The sequence below is a fragment of the Lissotriton vulgaris genome, chromosome 3_1 (genome assembly GCF_964263255.1).
Source record: "Lissotriton vulgaris chromosome 3_1, aLisVul1.2, whole genome shotgun sequence".
In the NCBI taxonomy this organism is placed as follows: Eukaryota; Metazoa; Chordata; class Amphibia; order Caudata; family Salamandridae; genus Lissotriton; species Lissotriton vulgaris.
The window spans coordinates 1,089,777,110-1,089,794,679 of NC_141689.1; the positions used below are offsets into that span (position 1 = coordinate 1,089,777,110).

Consider the following 17,570-nt stretch of genomic DNA (forward strand, 5'->3'; position numbering starts at 1 on the left):
ATAGAACTCTCCACCTCCGACATTTGACGCAGCGTCACAGACGTTGCCCCTCAGGTCAAATCCCATGGATTCCCAGTGTCTTTTAGAGGAGTTAGGCTATAGAAGCCATATGTATAACATTTTGGGGTGCACTCTGACCCCATTGATCTCATACCCATACTCTGGACATGATTCTTATGAATTCCAAGAACTGTCCTTCACCAGTGGCATGGACACATCTGCACAGCTAGCTATTGACTTCTCCAATGTTCCTGCAGCAGCTGAGGTAGTCTCTCTCCACAATGTAATACTTGAGTTTCAATTGCCCACCAACGAGATCAAAAGGAACATTCTCTGAGGTCCTTTTCCCTTCTGCTGCAACATCAGAACCCTTTCTAACCTTTAATGAGGCTATTTGAGAGCCTGCCATGGCATGAGAGAAACTTCCAAACCGGTAGACAACCAGCTTGAAGATCACCTGTATTGACCAGCTCCTGGTGACCCCGCGTTCCTTTCAGTCCGTCTGTCACTGGAGAGCCTTGTCCTTCAAGCCTCTTGTTCCGGGGCCAAATCGCAGTTGCCTTTCCAACAGTTCCCTCTGATAGGGAATCAAAACTTCTTGAGGCTTAGGATAAAAAGGATTTTTACTGTAGGCAGTGTAGCCCTAAAGTCCCTTAACTTCTACTGCTTTCTAGCCAGGTACAACTATGCCCTATGGGATGTTGTCCAGATGATCTTGCCACATTTTCCAGATGATATGAAGGACCATTTCCAGGGGCCTATTTTAGATGCTTAGCATGTCTCCTTCCATATTCTAAAATTGGACCTAGATTCTGGTCATTCAGTGACCTGTGCCATGGTCACTTCCATCACCATCCAGAAGCATGCTTGGCTCCGCACTTCCAACTTCGCAGATGTCCCAGCCAAATTTATGGACTTTTCTTTTAGGTGAGACCTGTATTTTTGGTGAAAAGGCTGCCTCAGCCTTCTAACGGTTTAAAACCAATAAGGCTCCAGTGCACTTTCTTGATCTGCAGCTCCTGACTCCAACCAGACATTACCCCCAGTATCATCACTTTTGCGGTTTCTCAAGAGGGTCTTTTTATCCCAGACAATACCAGCCGCCACTCCGAACAGCCTAATTCCCTCGTCAAACAATGCTGGGGTAGAAGCTGGGGTAAGGACTGCAGATCTGCCTTGCAATCCTCTTCCTTCTCTCCAGCACAGCCGGGAAAGTAGGTCTTGTATGCTTTCTCAACCTCATCAGTCACGGCATCTGAGTGCGAGGCGGTGTTTTATTTTCTTACTGTTGGAAGGTCATTACTTCAGACCACTGGGTTCCTCAAATCACAGGAAAGGCCTACACCCTTCCCTTTGTTCAGGCTCTATTCCCCCTCCCTCCCAATCCCACCTCTTCCCTCTTCTCAGCCTTCGAACAACCTAAGCATACTGCAGCAAGATGTAGCAGCTATTCTCTTGAAAGGAGCAGTTGAGTTAATACCAGAGCAGGAAAGCGGCCAGGGATATTTTGCCTGTTATTTCCTCGTGCCTAAGGAGGACAGCTGTCTTCTCCAATCCTGGATCTCAAGGATCTGACCTTTATCCTCAAAAAGTAAAAGTTCAAGATGCTGTAGCTAGCTCAAGTTCTACTAGCCTTGGAAGTTGAATGTATGATATGACCTGCAGGATGCATATTTCCACATACCTATTATGCAGTCATATCAGAAGTACTTACTATTTGCAGTGGGTTTTACGCAGTAGTAGTACACAGTACTTACCTTTGACCTAACAAAGTCACATCTAGTCTTCACAAATGCGATTGCGGCCCATCTCAGAAGCTCGGGATCCCCATTTTCCTATTTCTAGATGATTGGCTAATCAAAGCCAAGTGGTGTCGTGTCATCTGTAGTATACAGCATCTGCAGACCTGGTTTTTTCTATCAATGACCCCAAATCTCACCTGTGACTCTAGTTCATAAGGCCAGCGCTGAACAACTGTAGGAAGCTGGCTCTGTATATACTATACCTAAGTGAGGTATAGTGTACACAGCTCCAGTGGAAACCAAAAGGTAGGCAGAGGTAAAGCAGATAGCACCTCACTCTCTATTTGTGATAGTGTGGTCGAGCAGTAAGGCTTTATCAGAGGACAGTGTTAAGCATTTGCTGTACACCCTCAGTCAGCAAATTAATTCACACACTCAAAGACTGAACTTCAAACCAATTGTTTTAGTATAAAAATATTCTTTTAGTTATTTTATTTTCTAGAACCAAGCACGCCTGGCACAGGTAAGCAATACATATTTTACAGTAATAATGAAGTTTGTAAACACAGTATGGATTACAATTGTGTGTGAGAGTGCCATCTTTCTTGCCTTGGTATGCCCCCACTTTTTTCTGAACTGCTGATGTGCTTTGACTGAGAGTGCGCTGGGTTCCACCCGAAACGGGTACCCAGGACCTGTGTTCCTTCCCTAAAATTGTGCTGAAACTAAAAACTCAATTGGCATCTCTGGCCACCTATCAGCCCCTAGTAAATGGTACCCCAGGTACCCAGGGCGTGGTGACCAGAGAAGAACCCTGAGGACTGCAGCACTTAGTGTGCCACCTTCAGGGGGCCTGTACCCTGGAACCCACACACTGCCTTTGCAGGCGGAGTGCCTAAGTACAGAACTAAACCAAGAGTCGACATGGCACACATCCCTGTGTGCCATGTCCACAGAACCCACTGCCCTAGCATACTTCAGTCACCCCTCTAGCTGGGTGCCCTATGCCAGAGGTGTGGGCACAGGTTCATGAACAGTACCCAGGGCCCTGTAAGTGCAGTGATGCCATTAAGAGTATATGGTGCTTGGAGGTTGTCATTACAAACTCCACAGCACCATAATGGCTACACTGAAGACTGACAAGTTTGGTACCAAACTTCTCAGCACTTTAAACCCGCACTGATGCCAGTGTGGGATTTAATGTACAATGCACCAGAGGGCATCTTAGAGATACCCTCTGAAAACCTAACCTACAATCCACGTCTAGGCTGCCACACAGCAGACCTGTTGCTGGACCCCTGGGTGGAGAGCCCCCTGCTCTCCTGGGCCTGCATCAATGCACATCCTGGGGGAGGTGCTAGGTCTCCTCCCCCAGGATTGGCAGGGGGAAGCTTCAAAGGCATGCCGCCTCTGTGAGCCCCTCCAGACCATGTGCTGTACCCAGCAACTGGCCCTTACCAGTTCTAACCCCCACTCTGGCGGGAAGACTGGCGGTAAAAAAATACTACGTCAGGAAGGGGGAGGGGGGGGTGCTAGCCTGTGCCAACCCCACCCCTCAGTTGGGGGAGACAAGGTGAAGCATGACCCCGGGCTCCGGCCATCTTGTAGATGGGGAGCCCTGCCCAATCCCATCTAGGCTCCTGCCCCCCTCCCACAGGAGAGGAGAAGGCCAGGGGGTGTACTCACCCCAGGACAGGCACCCATTGGTCCCAGGACAGGCACCCATTGGTCCCTGTCCTTGCCCTTCCTCTAACACCACCTAAATTCAGTATTTAGAGTCTCCCTGAACCTTCCTTCCTCAGATCCCGATACGAAAAGAAGAAAGAAGATCAAGAAGAAGACCCGCTGTGCAGCTGCTAACAGGACGACAACGACTGACTTGGCCCCAGCCCTACCGGCCTGTCGATCCTGGAACCTGCTCCTGCCTAATCCCGGCGAATCCTGCGGACAGCAACCTTGGGACACCCGGAGGACCTGCCTGCCTTGACCCTCTTAAAGACTGGGACTCCCATCAGCAGAGATTCTGCTGCAACAACCCACCTGGTGCCAACGAGGAAGCTCCGGACCAGGCGACTAGGACCCGAAGTCCAGTGCCCAAAGACCCTCCTCGACGAACCAGCCGACGCCTGCAGACTCAGAACCAGGGGCCACCCCAACCGCGACCAGCCGAGGGTAAGCTTTTGCAACACCCAAAGACACCCCTGCACCTGGCGCCCTACAGCCCCCTGTGCCTCCCTTTGGGGTACCTACCTGTGCTCCAAGATCCCAACTTACCTCTCAAAGTGCTGGTCGCCCCTGGAGAGTCTCCGTCCCCGAGCCTGCAGCCTTTGTTCCTTTTTGACCTTTCCCATTGGATAACATTGAGCGCCCGACTGCTCAAGAGCACCCTGCACCCAGCCACCCGAGTGCCGCTGGCTGTGCCACCTTTGTCCTACCCTACTTCCCCCTTGCCCTGAGCAAGTGACCAGGAGCCCACCTCCCACAGCCGTGTGGCCTGCAAGCCAGCAGCCCCCAACCGAAGGCCCCCTTTTCCCCCATTGGATATTATTTGGCCTACCTACATCTGCACCCGGCATAGGTTCCACCCTGCGCTGTTGGGGCAGAACCGACTGTACTTACCTGACCCTGGTGGACCCCTGAGTCTATAAACTGAACCTTAACTTCACCTGCCAAGTACTCACCTGGAAACCGGTAACTCACTTACCTGCCATTGGATAACATTGACCCATTTGGACTCGAAAATTTTCTAAGTGCGAAGTTTTGAAAACTGCAAATATTCACATAAAATCATACAAAGTCCGAATTCCGAAGTACTCACCTGCAAGCAGGCGAGAAGCCAGTACTAAACCTTGCAGCCCAGTACTGAACCGCAAAAATAATCCATACCGGGTGTACTAGTAATCTGTATTTTCTCCATAGGAACCCGTTGTCTGATTTTCTATTAAATTTCTTCTGTCTAATTTTGAAAACTTGAAATCCTCTTCAAGAATCATACGAAATACTGAAACGCAATTACCTGCCTGTTTTAAGTTCAGACCCCAGTGCTGGCCCTAGAAGCCCAGTACTGGATTACAAAAGTAACGCGATCATACTTTACCTACAACCTGAATTTTCTCCCTTTTGAATAACATTGAAAGATTGTCATTGAAAAGTTTCTAAGTGTGGACTTTTAAAACCGCTTTATATTCATGAAAATTCACCACAGTAACTAAAACGTTTTTGCTAATCTGGTTTCAGCTTAGACCACAGGACTGAATCTAGGATCTAGTCCTGGAACTACTAAAGTAATCTGTACTGTAATCAACTACTTTTAAGGTAACAATCCATTGAGCTCTATGCTAAAGTGTGTTTAGACTTGAGTTGCCTTCCACAACTCCTGTACCTATTGTGTTCACCAACGTTATTGCTTCCTTGCAAAGAAATTACATGAGAGTTCTCATATCTAGCAAAGTATATTTTTATGCCTGTTGGTTCTAAAAATAAAACAACCATATCTTTGGATATAAAAACCATTGGCCTGGAGTTCAGTGTTTGAGTGTGTAAATTCCTTTGCTGACTGAGTGTGTACAACAAATGCTTTGCACTGCCCTCTGGTACTGCCTTCCTGCTCGACCAAACTACCACTTTTGAGAGTAAGGTCAGTCCTGACTTTAACCTCTGTTATACCTTTGAGGTTGGTGGACTCTATACACACTGTACTTCATTATTGTCCAGTATATATAGCCACTTACTCACAAATTGTGTATGCACTTTGTTTTGATTACGGTATTGTTTCTGAAAATGCAATGCTTTGGAAATACAGTACATACACTTTTTATAGGCTTTTTAGTAAAATGACAAGTAGATTACTTTGCAGATTACTTTTCTTACACATTGCAGTATACCTGGATACTGCACTGGGACATTTCCTGTAAACAGGTGAGTAAAAGCGTTTTTGTTATTTAGTACAATTTTAAAAGGATTTCTTAGGTTTTCCAACTCCACACTTAGAAACCTTTCATAGAAAAACTGTCAGTGTTATCCGATAGAGGAAAAAAGTGTTATCAGTTAACAGGTAAGTTCTTTGTTGTGGGAGTTGGTGTTCTAGGGTTAGACTTCGGGGGTCCCCCAGGGTCTAGGATGCACTCTTGTTACACTCTCAGCTGCACTAGGGTGGCCAGGTGCAGAGTGCTGAGGCCCAATGTTATCCAATGGGGGATAGGAGGCCTCCGGTTGGTGGCTGCTGACGAGCAGGCCACTGGGTTGTGGAAGGAAAGCTCCCGGACTTAAGCTCCTGGCGAATGGGGGTTCAAGCCAGCACAAAAGGTGCACCCTCCGCAGCACTGGGGCAGCTGGGTAGTTCCTGCACTCCTAGTGACACTCAGGCGGCTGGTTCCAGGGTGCTTTTGGGCCGTGGGGCGCCCAATGTATTTCAATGAGAAAGCTGGGAGTTGAACAAAGACTGCCGACTCTGGGACGGGGATTTTTCAGGTGCGACCACCATTTCGAAAGGTAAGTTGGATAGCTGGAGGTTAGGTAGCCAGCCAGGAGTTGGGCACAGGGGGCCGTGGGGCACCAGGTGCAGGGGTGACTTTGGGTGTCTAGAAATCTTACCTTCAGCTGGTCATGGTTGGAGGGGTCCCTTGTTGTGAGGCTGCAGGCGTCAGGAGCATCTGAAAGAGACACGTTGGTGATAGATTCCTTACCTTAGAATATCCCCAGGCGTCAGACTGGATCCGGAAACCTTTGCGTAGCAATACCCCTGCGCGCGTTCGGTGTCGTCCGCGGCTCCGCGTCCGGCGGCGGCGTTAGCGCCGGATTGACGTCGTCTGAGTACTTGGACGCCGCCCTCGCGCGCTGACGTCAGTTCTTCTTTTTTCCGCGCCAGCTAGCGCAGATCCTGAGAAGCTCTACCCCTTAGTCACTTTTTGACTAAACTTTTTTGATCTTTTGATCTGTTTTTTCTCTAGTCGGTGCCTTTAGGGATGCCCGGGTTCAAACCCTGTTCCAAGTGTAGCTGATTGATGTTGGTTACCGACCCCAATCGCCCGTGTCTTGAATGTCTGCGCCTCGACCACGACGACTGAACCTGCTCTGACTGCCGGGCCCTGACGTCCAAGGCTAGGCGGGAGTGGTCTCGCAAGCGGCTTGAGCTCCGGCAGTCGTCCCCGCGCCGTTCGAGGTCCCGGTCCCACAGGAGTTCGAGGGACCGGTCGCGGGGTCGGACCCCTCGTAGCTCCGAGAGTCGGCATCGGTCTTCGGGATCAAGATCCTCAGGTAAGAGGCATGAGAGGTCAGAAAGGCGCCATCGCTCTTCCGACGCTCGTGCGACGCGGCCGGGGGTTCGGGTGACACCACCCACGTGGCTCCAACGCGGGCGCCACATCCTGCCCCACACCTTCCGGTCCCTGGGCACGATGCAACGCCTGAGGAGGTCTAGCGGTACCTCATGGCCATGAGGTCCCTCCCTCTTCCGCCGGGTTCCGCGGCGTCTTCGAGCCCAGTGGTCCCGGCTGGGGGGGACCTAGCGGGTCGGGTGCTTCGGCTCCGACGCCGCCGGGTGCTTCGGTACCGATGCCGCTGGCAAGTTCGGACCCAGCGCGCAGGCCCCCACTGGGTCCGCTTCAGGATCCGGGTCGTCGTCGGTCGACCTCACAACCTCACCGACGCCGGCCCCTAGGGTGTCACCCCCGGCGACGCCGTCCCCAATCCTACCCTCGATTCGGTTCCGGCGCCGCTCTCGACGTCGTTCGGAGATTTTTATTTCCACGAACCGGCCCCATCCTTTGAACCTGAATTTCAGGTGATGGGTGACTAGGGAGATTAGGAGGGGTCTGTGGACCCTCTGGCACAGGAGTACCAGTCTCAACAGGACTGGACATGTGAGCTTGGGGATGCCAGTGGACTGGACACTTCGCCAGACACTGGTTTTGTCTCCCCGCCAACCGTTCCTCTTGGGCCGCTACACCCACACAGTCACGGACGTGCTGCCACAATGTCCGGAGGAGGTCCGGACTAAACTCGCCCAAGCCCTTGCGGAGGGTCGAGATGCGGCACGCTACTCCATCCGGTGTGGGCTGGATACCACGGACTCACTGGGCAGAGCGATGGCAACGACGGTGGCTGTTCGACGCCACGCCTGGTTGAGGACTGCCAACTTTTCGGGTGATGTCCAGGCCACACTTCTGGACATGCCGTTTGATGGCCGTCGCCTCTTTGGTGACAAGGCAGACCATGCACTTGACTAATACACAGCGCGGTGGCGGTCGTGGAAACCGCCGTGGCAGCGGTCGGGGACAACGGCGCGGCCATTCCACACCTGCCCCTGCAGCATCCGCCTCAAAACCCTCCTAGTCCGCTCTTTCAGGCCCATGTGACGCCAGTGGGGGCAGGGTTCGCCATCACCACTTCCACTGGCGCACTGTCACGTCGGACGTGTGGGTGCTGCAAATCGTCCGGAGGGGCTACTCCCTTCCCTTCGAGACGACCCCTCCAGCCATGCCACCGCAATACCACTGCGTGTCGGGGGATCATTTGCAACTTCTGCAAGAGGAAGTTACGGCCCTCTTGGCCAAGGGGGCCATCGAGCGCGTTCCTGGGCCAGATGTAGGGTGTGGTTGTTACTCCCACTACTTTCTGGTACCCAAGAAGGGCAAAGGGGGCCTATGCCCTATCTTGGACCTACGGAACGTCAACGGCTTCCTCCGGAAGTAGAAGTTCAAAATTCTGACATTGGCTCAGGTCTTAGCTGCCCTGGACCCAGGAGACTGGATGGTAGCATTGGACTTGCAGGACGCCTATTTCCACATCCCCGTCCTGCCGGCCCACCGGCGCTACCTGCGGTTCACGGTAGGCCACGAGCACTTTCAGTTTACTGTGCTCCCCTTCGGCCTTACATTGGCTCTTGTCTTAGCTGCCCTGGACTCAGGAGACTGGATGGTAGCATTGGACTTGCAGGACGCCTATTTCCACATCCCCGTCCTGCCGGCCCACCGGCGCTACCTGCGGTTCACGGTAGGCCACGAGCACTTTCAGTTTACTGTGCTCCCCTTCGGCCTTACCAGCGCCCCACGGGTGTTCACGAAGGTGATGGTGGTGGTTGCAGCTCATCTGCGCAGGTTAGGGATTTCAGTCTTCCCTTACCTCGACGACAGGTTGTTGAAGGCGGGCTCGCCCCAGACAATCCGCCATCTCCAGAAAACGGCAGACCTCCTGCACCAGCTGGCGTTTTCCATCAATGTGCCGAAGTCACACCTGTGCCCCTCTCAGAAGCTCCTTTTCATCGGAGCGGTCCTCGACTCGGCGCGTTCCTGGGCCAGATGTAGGGTGTGGTTGTTACTCCCACTACTTTCTGGTACCCAAGAAGGGCAAAGGGGGCCTATGCGCTATCTTGGACCTACGGAACGTCAACGGCTTCCTCCGGAAGTAGAAGTTCAAAATTCTGACATTGGCTCAGGTCTTAGCTGCCCTGGACCCAGGAGACTGGATGGTAGCATTGGACTTGCAGGACGCCTATTTCCACATCCCCGTCCTGCCGGCCCACTGGCGCTACCTGCGGTTCACGGTAGGCCACGAGCACTTTCAGTTTACTGTGCTCCCCTTCGGCCTTACCAGTTCCCCACGGGTGTTCACGAAGGTGATGGTGGTGGTTGCAGCTCATCTGCGCAGGTTAGGGATTTCAGTCTTCCCCTACCTCGACGACAGGTTGTTGAAGGCGGGCTCGCCCCAGACAATCCGCCATCTCCAGAAAACGGCAGACCTCCTGCACCAGCTGGGGTTTTCCATCAATGTGCCGAAGTCACACCTGTGCCCCTCTCAGAAGCTCCTTTTCATCGGAGCGGTCCTCGACTCGGCGCAGTTTCGGGTTTATTCTCCCGAACAGGGAGTCAGGGATATTCAGGCTCTGATTCCAATCTTTCAGCCTTTATCCCATCCCGGGTCTCGGTCAAGTTGACGCTGCGGCTTCTGGGGCGGATGGCCTCCTGCATCCTTCTGGTGCATCACGCCAGGTGGCGGATGCGGGCTCTGCAGTGGGACCTGAAGTTTCAGTGGGCCCAGCATCGGGGCAACTTGTCCGACCATTCTTGATCTCGGAGGGCACTGCAAGACAGTTGCAGTGGTGGCTCACGGACTGCGATTGGGTCAGCGGCAGATCCCTCTCCCTACCCCCAACCGGAGCACGTAGTTGTGACGGACGCGTCCCTCCAGGGCTGGGGGGGCCACATGGGAGAGGCGGAGATCAGAGGCCTCTGGTCTCCGGCGGAGTCCCGGCTCCACATCAACCTTCTGGTGCTGCGGGCGATCCGGCTTGCACTGAAGGCATTCCTCCCCTCTGTCCTGGGGAGTGTAATGCAGGTGTTCACGGACAACACCACCGCCATGTGGTACTGCAACAAACCGGGCGGGGTAGGGTCGTGGCCCCTATGCCAGGAGGCTCCTCGCCTCTGCCAGTGGCTGGAACATCAGGGCGTGACCCTGGTGGTTCAACACCTGGCAGGCTCCCTGAACGCCAGGGAGGACAAACTCAGCCTTCGTGCATGATTGATTACGAATGGCGTCTGAACTCTGACGTGGCGCAAGGCCTCTTTCAGCAGTGGGGAGAGCCTTGGTTAGATCTATTCAACACAGAGGAGAACACACAATGTCATCAGTTCTGCGCGTTGGAAATTCCAAGGCGGCACTCGCTCGGAGACGCTTTTGGTCACGAGTGGAGTTGCGGTCTGATGTATGCATTTCCGCCTATACCACTTCTGCCCAGAGAGCTGAAGAATATCAGACGCGCAAGTCATCCTTGTGGCTCCGGGCTGGGCACGAAGATACTGGTATCCCGAGCTACTCAGCATGTCTGTCGATCCCCCAATTCGTCTGCCCCTTCAGGAGGACATTCTGTCGCAGCAGCAGGGGACCGTCCTCCACCCGAACCTGTCCAGTCTCCACTTACATGCGTGGAGATTGAGCGGCGGCAGTTGAGGCCATATGACTTGCCTCCTGAAGTCTGTAATGCGATTCTTGCAGCCAGGCGTCCCTCCACAAAATCGGTATAGGCCTGCAGGTGGAACAAATTTGTGGCATGCTGCACAGCAAAGGCTGTGGATCCCCTTTCTGCCCCTCTTTCAGAGGTTCTCCTCTTTCTTCTTTCTCTTGCCCAGCAGGGCTCTGCTCTGGGCACTATCAAGGGCTACCTCTCTGCCATTTCCGCCATCTTAAGGCTCCCTGATCAGCCCTCTTTGTTCAAGTTCCCAGTTGTAAATAGGTTTTTGAAGGGCATCACTCGTATGTTTTCTCCTGTTCCTTTCGTGATGCTTCAGTGGGACTTGAACCTTGTTCTGACTTATCTGATGTGCGCTCCTTTCGAGTCACTTAATAACTGTCCTTTTCGCCTCCTTACTCTTAAGACTGCATTCCTGCATTCCTGGTTGCCATCACCTCTGCCAGGAGAGTGAGTGAACTCCAGGCCCTTTCTTCTAAACATCCTTTCCTTTCTGTCCATCCGGACAAAGTTGTGTTGCAGACGTGACCCTCTTTCATGCCCAAGGTAGTCACAGCCTTCCACATCGGGCAGTCCATCACCTTGCCCACCTTCTTTCCGCCTCTGCATCCCTCGAAAGGGGAAGAGAGGCTCCACCGTCTGGACCCAAAACGTGCGCTCTCGTTCTATCTGGATCGCACACGCCAGTTCCGGGTGGATGACCAACTCTTTGTTGGTTATGTGGGCGCTAAGAAGGGACGGGCGGTGCACAAATGGACCATTTCTCGATGGGTCGTCTTGTGCATCAAGGCTTGTTATTCTCTGGCTAGAAAGGAGCCTTCTGTGGGGCTACTGCCCATTCCACTCTGGCCAAGACGACTACTACTGCCCTGTGTCGGGAAGTCCCCTTGCAGGACATCTGTCAAGCAGCTACGTGGGCCTCGCTGCACACGTTCGCAAGACACTACTGCCTGGACAGCCAATTCCGGAGAGATGGCTTTTTCGGCTGTTCTGTTCTCCAGGACTTTTTGGTGTGATTGTTGGTTCGCAGACCCACCACTGGGGTTAATATTGCTGGAGTATCTATTCTAAGGTAAGGAATCTAATACTAACCTGTTTCTTTCAGATGCACAAGTTACTTACCTTCGGTAACGATATATCTGTAAGAAACAGTAGTTAGTGTGAAGATTCCTTACCGCCCCACCCATCCTCCCCGTTCTGCGAACCGATATCTAGGGTTAAGGTCATCCCCTTTCAGGGCCCTAGTTTCATGGCACCAGTGTTGGTTTTTATCATGGCTCTGCATTTCTGGCCGGAAAAAGCTGTGTATAAGAACTGACGTCAGCCGCGAGGACGGCGTCTAAGTACTCCGGCGACGTCATGCCGACAACAGACGCAGAGCCGCAGACGAAGCCGATCGACGCTCAAGGGTACTGCTTCGCGAAATTTTCCTGATCCAGTCTGACGCCTGGGGATATACTAAGGTAAGTAATCTAATACTAACTACTGTTTCTTACTGATATATCGTTACCGAATGTAAGTAACTTGTGCTTTAGAGAAGGAACACAGGCCCTGGGTACCTGATTGGCAGTAACCCAGGGCACAAAGTACATCAGCAATTCAGCAAGAAGTGGGGGCATACCATGCAAGAATGATGGCATTTTCTCACACACCCGCCTCTCCGTTGTCCACCTGTTTCTACCAAAAGAGGCTTTTATTGTTTAACATGAGTGGTTTTTTAATGTCTTAATCATACTTATGTTTTAATAGTGGAAAATGCTTGGTTTGTTGCTTTTGCTCCGTGCATTTATTGGTTATGCATGTGTGTGTGTGTGTGTGTGTGTGTGTGTGTGTGTGTGTGTGTGTGTGTGTGTGTGTATATATATATATATATATATATATATATATATATATATTTTGGTGGAGTACGTTTTCGCTATATATACACTTCGTATACTATGTATACATGTGAAAATGTGTCGGTCCGCCTGTTTGCCTCGGAAAAATGGTTGGAACTTACGTTAGCACGCCAACGAGTTCTTCTTATGGCTCCGATAACGTCATTGGGAGTCGCGACCGGAGCTGTGCAATTATGATGTCCTCGTCGACGTGGGACAGCTAGGAAAGAATTTCCGCGGGAATGCTGGCGCAGGGGATATTCAAAAGGTGAGGAATCTACAGGCAGATACTCCACCAGAAAAAGTTTTACCAAAGGTAAGTAACGTGTTCGTCCGGAATATTGCACAAAATGATGAATAACTATGCTAAATGCAAATCTGTCATTTTACCCTTCAATTTAGCATGCAGTGTTTTGCGTCACTTTTTGTTCTTAAAAAAAAATCTCCTCAAAATGCAAGTGCCATGAACAGTTGCTTGTATTCTGGTTGTTTGCTTGTTCTCATACTCCTGCATTATAATTTTGCTATGTATGGCCCCGCAAATACATGATGCGACTTAAAGATGAAATTTCACAACACAAAATTCCTGTAGCATGCAAATTATGCCAGTATAATTTAAATTACTTGCAGGCCTAGTCACCAGTGTAGACAAGGTTCTATTTGCAGCATGTGCTGCTATAGATATCTGAAAGAGACACGTTAGTGATAGATTCCTTACCTTAGAATATCCCCAGGCGTCAGACTGGATCCGGAAATTTTTTGCGTAGCAATACCCCTGCGCGCTGGTAGGCGTCGTCTGCGGCTCCGCGTCCGTCGTCGGCGTCGTGAGCGCCGGGATGACGTCATCGGAGTATATAGACGGCGCCCATGCGCGCTGACGTCAGTTCTTCTTTTTTCCGCGCCAGCTAGCGCAGATCCGGAAGAAGCTCTATCCCCAGTCACTTTTTGACTGAAAACTTTTTTGATCTTTTTGATCCTCTAGTTAGTCGATTCTCGACTATCGGTGCCAGGGATGCCCGGGTTCAAGCCTTGCTCGAAGTGCGGCCGACTCATGTCGGTCACGGACCCCCATCGCCGGTGCCTGAAGTGCTTAGGCCTCGACCACGACGATCGAACCTGCTCCGACTGCCGGGCCCTGACGTCGAAGGCTAGGCGGGAGCGGTCCCGCAAGCGTCTCGAGCTGAGGCAGTCGGCCCCGCGCCGCTCCAGGTCCCGGTCCCGGTCCCACGGGAGGTCGAGGGACAGGTCGCGAGGTCGGAGTCATCGACGTTCCGGGAGTGGACACCGATCGTCTGGTTCCAAGTCCTCAGGTAAGAGGCATGAGAGGTCGGAGCGACACCATCGGTCCTCCGACCCGCCCCGTCGCTCGCACGATGCGACCGGGGATTCGGGCGACACCGCCCACGCGGCTCCGCGGGAGTCGCAAGCGTCGCCGCCTGCCCCACACCTTCGGGTCCCTGGGCACGGCGCGTCGCAGGAGGAGGTCGAGAGGTACCTCATGGCCATGAGGGCCCTCCCTCCCCAGTCGGTTCCCGTGGCGCCTTCGGGCCGATCGGCTCCGTCTGGAGGTCCTTCCGGGTCGGGCGCTTCGGCCCCGACGACGTCGGGTGCTTCGGCCCCGGCGCCGCTGGCGACTTCGGTCCCGGCGCCGCGCGACCTCGCTGGATCCGGCTCCGGATCCGGGACCTCGCCGGTCGACCTTACGACCTCGCCGGCGACGTCCCTTCAGGTGTCGTCCCCGGCAGCCGAAGTGGTTGCCGACCCCAATGCTTCCTACGGTCCTACTCAGGTGTCGGAGGGGCGCCGCTGGGCGCCGATTCCGTCGGCCTTCGGAGAGTTCTATCTCCACGAGGAGGCCCTGGCTGTTAATCCTGGTCTCCAGGAGCCGGGTGACTAGGAGCAATGGGAGGGGTCCGAGGACCCTCTGGCACGTGATTGCCAGTCTCATCAGGACTGGACATATGAGCTTGGGGAGGCCAGTGGTATTGACACCTCGCCAGACACTGGATTTACGTCGCCCCCGACTGTGGCTTCGGAGGCGGGTTCTGCTTACAGTGTAGTGCTGACGAAGGCAGCTAAGGCCCTAAACCTTGAGCTCCCCGTCGCGGCCGTGAGGACTAATCTCCTCACTGAGGTCCTCAAACAGCAGTCCGGCTCCGCGGAGCCCCTTCTGCCGTTCAATGAGGCCTTGTGTGACGTTCTGCTGGGCACTTGGTCCAAGCCCGCCACAGGTCCCCCTGTGGATAGGAACGTGGCCAGACGCTACCGCCCGGCACCGGGCGACCCTTGCTTTTTGTCCACCCACCCCACCCCCGAGAGCCTGGTCATCCAGGCCTCCAACTCCCAGACCGCATTCCCGTCGGCCCCGCCCGACAGGGAATCCAAGAGATACGAGCAGTTCGGGAAGAAGGTCTTCTCGTCTGTGAGCCTAGGGCTCCGGTCAGTGAACACCAACTGTCTCTTGGGCCGCTACACCCACACTCTGTGGGACACGGTTGCGGAGGTGCTGCCACAATGCCCTGAGGAGGTCAGGGCTAAACTCAGCCAAACCCTTGCGGACGGCCGAGATGCGGCACGCTTTTCTATCCGGTGTGGGCTGGATACCACGGACTCACTGGGCAGGGCGATGGCAACGACGGTGGCGGTTCGACGCCACGCCTGGTTGAGGTCCGCCAATTTCTCGGCCGATGTCCAGGCCACTCTCCTGGACATGCCGTTTGATGGCCGTCGCCTCTTCGGCGACAAGGCAGACCATGCGCTGGAACGTTTTAAGGACTCCAGGGCCACGGCCAAGTCCTTGGGCCTTACGGCCCCACGCCAGCAATCGGGTGCCTTTCGCTCCTTTCGTGGCCACGGAAGGGGCGCCCCACCACGGACCGTCAGCCACGCGCCGCAGAATGTTCAGCAACGCGGTGGCGGCCGTGGGAACCGCCGTGGCGGTGGTCGGGGCCAGCGGCGAGGCCAGTCCACACCTCCCTCAGCAGCCCCCGCCTCAAAACCTTCCTAGTCCGAGTTTTCAGGCCCATGTGACGCCTGTGGGAGGCAGGGTTCGCCATCACCTCTCCCACTGGCATACAGTCACTTCGGACAGGTGGGTGCTGCAAATTGTCCGAAGGGGTTTCTCCCTCCCCTTCGAGTCTTCCCCTCCATCCATGCCACCTCAATACCACCGTGTGTCGGGGGATCACTTGCAACTTCTGCAAGAGGAGGTTTCGGCCCTCTTGGCCAAGAGGGCCATCGAGCGCGTTCCTGGGCCAGAAGTAGGACGTGGCTGTTATTCCCACTACTTTCTGGTACCCAAGAAGGGCAAAGGGGGCCTACGCCCTATCTTGGATCTGCGGAACGTCAACGGCTTCCTCCGGACGGAGAAGTTCAAGATGCTCACTTTGGCTCAGGTCCTGGCTGCCCTGGACCCGGGAGACTGGATGGTAGCGTTGGACTTGCAGGACGCCTATTTCCACATCCCCGTCCTGCCGGCCCACCGGCGTTACCTGCGGTTCACGGTAGGCCTGGAGCACTTTCAGTTTACCGTGCTCCCCTTCGGCCTTACCAGCGCCCCACGGGTGTTCATGAAGGTGATGGCGGTGGTCGCAGCCCATCTGCGCAGGCAAGGGGTGTCAGTCTTCCCCTACCTCGACGACTGGTTGTTGAAGGCGGCCTCGCCCCAGACAGTCGTCACCCACCTCCAGACTACGGCCGACCTCCTGCACTTGCTGGGGTTTTCCATCAATGTGCCGAAGTCGCACCTGTGTCCCTCTCAGAAGCTCCTTTTCATCGGAGCGGTTCTCGACTCGGCGCAGTTTCGGGTTTACCCACCCGAGCAGCGGGTTCGGGATATTCAGGCTCTGATTCCTGTCTTCAGGCCGTTATCCCGGGTCTCGGTCAGGTTGACGCTGCGGCTTCTGGGACTGATGGCCTCCTGCATCCTTCTGGTGCGTCACGCCAGGTGGCGGATGCGGGCTCTGCAGTGGGACCTGAAGTTTCAGTGGGCCCAGCATCAGGGCAACCTGTCCGATCATGTCCTGATCTCGGAGGGCACTGCGAAGCAACTGCAGTGGTGGCTCACGGACCGCGACTGGGTCAGTGGCAGACCCCTCTCTCTACCCCAGCCGGAGCACGTAGTTGTGACGGACGCGTCCCTCCAGGGCTGGGTAGGCCACATGGGAGAGGCGGAGATCAGAGGCCTCTGGTCTCCGGCGGAGTCCCGGCTCCACATCAACCTTCTGGAGCTGCGGGCGATTCGTCTTGCACTGAAGGCATTCCTCCCCTCGGTCAGGGGGAGCGTGGTGCAAGTGTTCACCGACAACACCACCGCCATGTGGTACTGCAACAAACAGGGCGGTGTGGGGTCGTGGACCCTTTGCCAGGAGGCTCTGCGCCTCTGGCAGTGGCTGGAACATCAGGGCGTGACTCTGGTGGTTCAACACCTGGCAGGTTCTCTGAATGCCAGGGCGGACGAACTCAGCCGCCGGTGCATGATGGATCACGAATGGCGTCTGAACTCGGACGTGGCGCAAGGTCTCTTTCGACAGTGGGGAGAGCCTTGGTTAGATCTATTCGCCACAGAAGAGAACGCGCAATGTCAGCAGTTCTGCGCGTTGGAGTTTCCAAGGCGGCACTCGCTCGGAGACGCTTTTCGTCGCGAGTGGAGCTGCGGCCTGTTGTACGCCTTTCCGCCTATACCACTTCTGCCCAGAGTGCTGAAGAAGATCAGGCGCGACCGGGCCCAGGTCGTCCTTGTGGCTCCGGACTGGGCACGAAGATACTGGTATCCCGAGCTACTCAGCATGTCAGTCGATCCCCCGATTCGTCTGCCTCTTCGGGAGGACCTTCTGTCGCAGCAGCAGGGGACGGTCCTGCACCCGAACCTGTCCAGTCTCCACCTACAAGCTTGGAGATTGAGCGGCGGCAGTTGAGGCCATTTGACTTGCCTCCCGAAGTCTGTGACATCATTCTGGCAGCCAGGCGTCCCTCCACGAAATC

At 54.4% G+C, this 17,570-nt stretch overlaps 1 protein-coding gene across 19 annotated transcripts in view; it reads left to right on the forward strand.

The window, feature by feature from the left end:
• LOC147727467 (ankyrin repeat domain-containing protein 17-like) overlaps nucleotides 1–17,570 on the forward strand; it is a 1,323,072-nt gene that overhangs the window by 1,187,598 nt on the left and 117,904 nt on the right. The gene's annotated exons all lie outside the window — the stretch shown is intronic.